Genomic DNA, 7,283 nt, shown 5'->3' with positions numbered 1-7,283 from the left:
TCCTCTCACTTTTTAATGTCATGTGGGCCGCTGGAGATATTCCATCTTCTTGGAAAGAAGCTATTATAATACCCATACTCAAACAAGGTAAGGACCCGTCCGTACCTTGTAGTTACAGACCTATCGCTTTGACAAGTTGTTGCTGCAAGCTCTTTGAAAAGATGATAAACCGGCGCCTAATATATATCCTTGAGAGCAATGGACTACTAGATCCTCACCAGTGTGGTTTCAGAGAAGGCAGATCGACCGTAGATAACCTTGTCCGTATTGAGGCAAATATAAGGGATGCCTTCATCTATAAACAGTTCTCTTTCTCCGTATTTCTTGATTTGGAGAAAGCATACGACACCACATGGCGCTTCGGCATTATTCGAGACCTTTCCGCTATGGATACCCATAGCGTATCCGCGGGAGTATGCTAAGTATCATTGAAAGTTACCTTTCTAACCGCACATTTCATGCTAGGGTGGGCCATGCCTTGTCAAGGTCTTTCACCCAGGAAACTGGGGTTCCACAAGGTGGTGTGCTAAGCTGCACACTCTTTATTGTGAAAATAAATTATTTGGGCATGGCTATCCCGTAGATGATGTGCAGATTGGTTTTAAATCGTGCAACTTAACTATCTGCGAACGACATGTCCAGCATGCCCTAAATAAAGTGGCAAAATGGGCTGAAGAAAACGGTTTTAGGTTGAGCCCACAGAAACGTACATGCGTTCTCTTCACGAATAAGAGAGGAATAGTATCATGTCCTGCTATTGAGCTGTCTGGTAGCAGATTAGCGGTATGCGCCGAGCAAAAGTTTCTCGGCATTATATTGGACTCTAAACTGACATTCATCCCGCATATTAAATACTTGAAGGCTAAGTGCCTCAAGACAATGAACTTATTAAAACTTCTATCAAGTACAACATGGGGCAGTGACAGCAAATGTCTCTTGAACTTGTATAGGTGTCTTTTTGGCTCACGTCTTGACTACGGCGCTATAGTATATCAGTCCGCTACACCAAGTGCTTTAAAGATGCTGGATCCTGTCCATCATTTAGGAATCCGCCTCGCGACCGGAGCCTTCAGGACAAGCCCCGTACAAAGCCTTTATGCAGAAGCGAATGTACGGTCACTCCATCTTCAGAGATCATATAGCAGTTTTACATATTTCCTCAAAGTAATTTCAAACCCTGAGCACCCCTCTTATTCATGCGTAAACGATATGACCGATGCCATGCTCTTCAATAACCGACCTGCAGCGAGAAGACCGTTCTCTTTGCGTGCATGGAACCTTAGTGAGGAAATGGGTGTTCCGTTGCTTGAATATTGTCTTATGTCTCCAGCGAAACTGTTGCCACCATGGCAGTGGCAGCTGATAGAGTGTGACACATCCTTTGTAGAGATCACTAAACATGCGCCAGAGACACATATTAAAATGCATTTCTTAGAACTACAGTACAAGTACTCGTGCACAGAGTTTTACACTGACGCTTCTAAGTCGCATGCCGGGGTGTCCTATGCAACCATTGGTCCATCTTTCTCTGAATCCGGTGTACTGCACCCTGAAACAAGTATATTTACGGCTGAGGCTCACGCACTATTGTCGGCTGTGGAACATATAAGAAAATCAAATCTTCAAAAAACATATATTCACAGACTCCTTAAGCGTCGTAAAAGCATTGAAGTCACTCTGTAAACACAAAAACCCTGTACACACTGAGCTATATTCCAATCTCTGTAGAGCGTATATCTCTGACCAGCATGTCATTATATGCTGGGTACCTGGCCATAGAGGCATTGAGGGGAATGTACTAGCTGACGAAATGGCTACATCACTTACCTCACAAGCAATTATTCCTATGGCTGCTGTCCCTGTTACAGATCTGAAGCCTCTCTCACAGAAGAATCTGCGAAGCCACTGGCAACGCTTATGGGACATGGAAACCATGAATAAGCTTCACTTGTTTAAGCCAAAGTTAGGTTTCTGGCCCCCGAAAACGAGAACACGACGTACTGATGTCCTATTCTGTCGACTCAGGATAGGACACACCTACGGCACCCGCAATTTTTTACTGACAGGAAATGAGCCTCCAACGTGTGGTAGACGTGGTGAGAGGCTGACCGTTCTTCATGTACTCCTGGAGTGTCGGGAATCCGAAGCAGAGGGAGAGACATTTTCCTCTTGTATATCGCCAGCACACCCCTCTCCATCCAGCAATGTTTCTTGGTGAAGAAGCGTTCTTTGACACCAAAGCAGTCATAACTTTCTTGAACGATGCAGACGCAAGTTTTTAGCCCCATAAATTTATAGCACATCCTCTTCTTAGAGGATGCGGCTGTGATTGTTGTCTTGCAAAGCACGTGCCTCCAGGCCCTTGCATCCCAAGGGCTCTGTAAAGGCAGTAGTGCGTATTGCAAAAAGTTTATCTATGAGATATGTCACTATCTGATAATTATCTTACAATGCGTATTTCGTGTTCATTGTACAGCCCATTATTCATTGGCATAATTGTATCTTCTATAGGTTTTTATGCACATTAGAGCAACTGTTTTTAGCTTCCTATACAGCCACCGTATCATCTGCCTTCGTCAATCATAGCTCCATTGCGAACACATTAGCACCGGCCTGGCGCTCTTTGGCCACACTTGGCCCTTGCGCCACAAAACACCACATTCATTCATTCATTCTTTGCATTGCCGCTGTTGAGGTGGCAAATGCTTAGCAGGGGTCATTAAACAATCTTCAAGGATCGATCTGCCCATGATCTGGCAACAATGCTCTTGACATGCATTGTAAATGACAATCTGCATGTTGGCCATGTAAATAGATTAGAGTATTCGACATGTCATCTACTACAGTGTTGAGTAGTGTTCAGGATCTGAGTGAATGTTAGCACAAAGCTAATAAGTGACGCACTTTACTGGGGATGCTGAGGTTGAGGGAGTAGGGGGGAAGTGGGGGGTGGGGGCTTTGCCAGCCACATGTAGAAACTTTGGGAAAGGGGGATGTGTCCTTTGTACCCCCCCCCCCCCCAGTATATGCCACTGGCATTGCTACAGGAGTTGAGCACTTGGGGCACATTTCTTAGTCAACTTTAGGCGACCCCTAAGCCCAAGTGATGGATTGTCTAAGGGTCACTCCAGGGCAAAGTCTCTGAAGAGATATTTCCTGTGTCTAGGTAACGTCACAGGGAAGGAGCAGACTTATCGGTGAAGTAAGGCACCAATATACGTGTCCCACCAGAGGCAAGATTGCAGTGCATGGTGAAGAACATGGGGATCAGATTGAAGGAATACAACTAGGTGTCACAGATGAGGCAACTGATTGAGCCAATTGGTCTGCCCAAGTGGTCGAACCAATTCCTTCTATGCCCTTGTTCCCAGTGCACCTCAATACTGAGATATGAGGAAGTGTAGAGTTTGTGGATTTATTGACATATTTGTAGCATTCTTAATTGTAATTTCTTTGAGCTGCTTCAATGTAATGATTCTTTTATCGTAAGTGATCGAGACTCACTTGCACTATTGTTATGTTCGGCGCTGCACAGATGGATTTGATGGCATTGTGTGAGGCTTACAATTCAACTAGTAGAACGTTGGGCGTTTCTGCCTTCTATGTGACGAAAAAACCAATAGGGGGGTGAGATGGGCTCGCATAGTTTTGTTATGGCGAGCACGTCACAGATGCTCATTTCTGGTAAGTCTCACAATGTGCCACAGCACCGTGTCGTGTCACAGCACCATGTCGTGTCACAAGCTTTTTTTACATCTGGAAATATCTAGATTCAAAGAATCTGATGGGCTCAGTGTATACCAATTGTCATTGATCGTCAACTTTCCCTCCCTAACGCCGCATTGATGCGGATTATTCAGCTTTCTAGAGAGTGTAGGAGACGACGATTGATAATTTTCTCGAAGGCTTTGCCTAGACAGCTACAGTTAGTACCACAGACCTGCTGATAGTTGCCAAAGATGGATCTTAAGCTTACTTCCTTGAGAAGAGGAATTACTGTAGGTTTCGTTTTTATACAGAATAAGACACCCGAAATGACAGATCTTTAAAATAATTTCAAGGATCATTAGTGTTTCAGGGTGCAAATCTTTTAATATCTTGTGTATGTATAATTCAATCAAAAGCCAGGGGCAGATTATTACAGAAATCTAAGGAGGCTTTAGGCTCAGGATGATAATGGCTATAATGTGGAGCCCGCTTGACCTTGAGTTGTTTTCGTTCAGCCATTTCATATACAAGACCCTAACAATGTGCATCACTATAGGAAACAGCTTCGAAATGTGAAGCTCCCAGCCTCCCCAGGTGCATTCTTTGCCTGACCTCATAATGTTTTCCCTTAATTGATAATTGGCCAATGGCAAAGCATGGGTTCGCTTTAGTTTTAGCCTTCTAAGAGACTATCTAATTATTATTTTAGTCATTCGTTTGGCTAGCCGACCAACTTAACAACAAAAGCAAGCGCATTTCATGATTACTTGGAAACAATACCGCAAGAAAAAAAATGGCGTTTTGTTAGACAAACCGGCCGACGCCCACCACGACCTGGCCGTTTCTAAGCCCAACAAGCAAGGCCCACGACTGGGTCACCTTTCATTATACGTAGTCTTGATTACATTTTCAAGATCTCCGGAACTGGCCCAGTTTACGATTACTCTTTCAAGGATCCGCTCATTTTACTCGGCGATACGCACGAGGACGCGGCTAATCCCGGGAACGCCGCAAAAGAAAGCTTCTGTTTATAATTGAGCACAATGGTGGCGGCCGCATCGGTTTCTCCGCGATCCGAGTCAGTAATATTTGCGCATCACTCACGACATGACACACGGCGCTGCAGCAAATGGTGGGTCAAAATTCTTCTCCGGTTGCTTCGATCTCGAAAACAAATCGTGGTGGGTGGTGACAAACTTTTATATGGTAGACAGCTAGGAAAGAACTCGTATGGGACCGAACTATTGAGGAAACATTCGAGTGACAGTGCGAAGACTGCAGTTTCACGTATCCGTCACACTATACAAATCCATATTGCGGCATCGGAGACTGCTGTAAACACAACGTCTGGCGACGTAAACGTGGCCATGTGCTGTACGCTTGTAGCACTTGTCGTCTGCTGCACACACGCTCGCCAAGTGATGGCGCCCAGAGTGGAAACGGGGGAGAAGCCTGCGTGTGTGCGCGGCCCCAACACATTCCCTTGGGCTCTCAACAAATGCGACAGCGAGCAAGTTCGGCCGGCCACAGAAAGTTCTTTCACGAAAGAGCAGAAAGAAGAGTCGCTGGCCGATGCTGGGCGCCAGGTGAAAGAGTGGTCGCAGGGCATGGTTGTCGATGGTCCGCTGCTTCATCACAAGGAACGATTAGATAGGAAACAGTGCCCCCAGTTAGCAGTAACAAAGTCGCGCCGAGCCGAAGTGTTGGAGTTAGCGCTCGACAGTCCTTGCGGTGGTCATTTCTCATGAAAAAAAGAGAAACAAGCGTATTAAAGGGGCCTTCTTTGGCCATCATTGGCGTCTGATGTGAAGCGCCATTGTCTGAGTTGTCATGGGTGTCAGGTTCATGCCCGTAAGCTGAAAACCGATCCGGTGCCCATGACGCCCCTGAACAGGCCGCAGACATCTTTTCAGGAAGTTTACCGTGACCGCAGAGGCTCCCTTGAGCCAGCTTCGTCACGGGGTCCTAAATAAGCTTTAAGCGTAGTGGGATCAGATGTACATGCTCCAGACCCTAATAGGGTACGCGCTATGCTGCAGCTGGGACCGCCTAAGAGAAAACGTGAACTGAGGAGTGTGCTGGGGCTTCTCAACTACTATCGAGACTATGTGCCTAACTATTCAAGAATCGTCTTGCCATTGAGAAGGCTGGCAAACAAAAGGGCTCCGAACATACTGCTGCCGTGGAACTTGGAGGCACAGGTTGCGTTCGGCTCGGTGAAAAAGGCGCTCGCGTAAATGCCGGGATAGACAGCACCAGACCCCCGGCAAAGGTTTTTTTTTTAGTTTGGCCGCGGATGCATCGGAAATGGCAGTTGGCGCTTGCCTCTCCCAGAAAGTAGGTGAAACCGAGCCAGCAGTTGCATTCCTTAGAAAGAAGTTGAGCCCGTCGCAACAAAAGTGGTCCACAATTGAGCGGGAGGCGTTTGCAATTGTGTGGCCACTAGAGTCCTTGGGTACATAACTATTCGGCACAAAGATAAAAATAATGACTGACCATGATCCGCTGACCTTCCTGACTCGCGCGGCTCCCTCCAGTGCTAGGCTGACGCGTTCGGCATTGGCGATCCAACAGTACGACATAGAAATTGTCCACTTCAAGGGTGCGCTGAACAAGGCTGCTGATGCACTTTCGCGTCTCGGATGAACATTCGGGATGTGTTATATATTTGTTGAGTCAATAGGTGGTTATGTTTGTCTCAGGCGCGTATATTAGTTGATATTTAGCCAAGAATTAGTGTGTATATCGAATCACCGTGCAGGATTGGTTTTTCATGTTGGAAGACAAGTGTTAAGTGTAATTTTAAGGTAACTCTAAAAGCTGAATATTTTTGTTTATAATGTCGAAATGTCTTTGGTGGCGTGTCAAATAGTTACACATTTGCTGGTGCGTCCGGTTGAGCTAAGGATATAGCTTACACTCATCCCGTCGCTCCCGTTGAGTGTGCTCTGTGGGACCTCGGGGTGCACAGAATGGGTCTCATGTGTTGGGACAATCACGGTGCGGACTGGTGACCGCGAGAGACACTACACAACAGGACGATTGGGACTCGGTACTGTTCATGTGCCTTGTGTTAGAGGAGTCAAACCTACGCGAACTCATTGCTGCTGATTACAGCACGGAGTGTGTCATAATTGTTTTTGCGTTGGTAGAATGGCGAGATTTTTGTTTACTGATGCGAGTGTGAGGTCTACTGTATTGGAAGCATTGTCATGTGTTCCTCTTCGCCAATACTACACGAGGTTATCCTTTTGTTTATGAAATGGATATTGGTCTGGTGTGCGGAAGGGTTGATTTATTTTTGTGCAAGTATTTTTATATGTTTTTATCAAGTTACGTGGAAATCGAGTGTCCAGTAACACTCTTGATGGGGGAGGAGTCAGTTTGAGATTAGGGACTTGACCTTGCTGTTATTTTGTGGCCGAGTTTAGGCGACTACAGCAAAGCGCAGGGCGAGCTCAAACCTGCTGTATCGGCCAATAACCGGAATTGAGGCACGCATGTGGGTTCCGCGAAGAGGGGACGCGGGCAACACTCAAGCGTGAAGATGAAAGTTGGGGGGGGGCTTGAGGTCA

The sequence above is a fragment of the Dermacentor albipictus genome, unplaced genomic scaffold (assembly GCF_038994185.2).
Source record: "Dermacentor albipictus isolate Rhodes 1998 colony unplaced genomic scaffold, USDA_Dalb.pri_finalv2 scaffold_159, whole genome shotgun sequence".
In the NCBI taxonomy this organism is placed as follows: Eukaryota; Metazoa; Arthropoda; class Arachnida; order Ixodida; family Ixodidae; genus Dermacentor; species Dermacentor albipictus.
The sequence above is the reverse complement of the archived record's forward strand: the minus strand, read 5'-3'. Positions refer to the sequence as shown.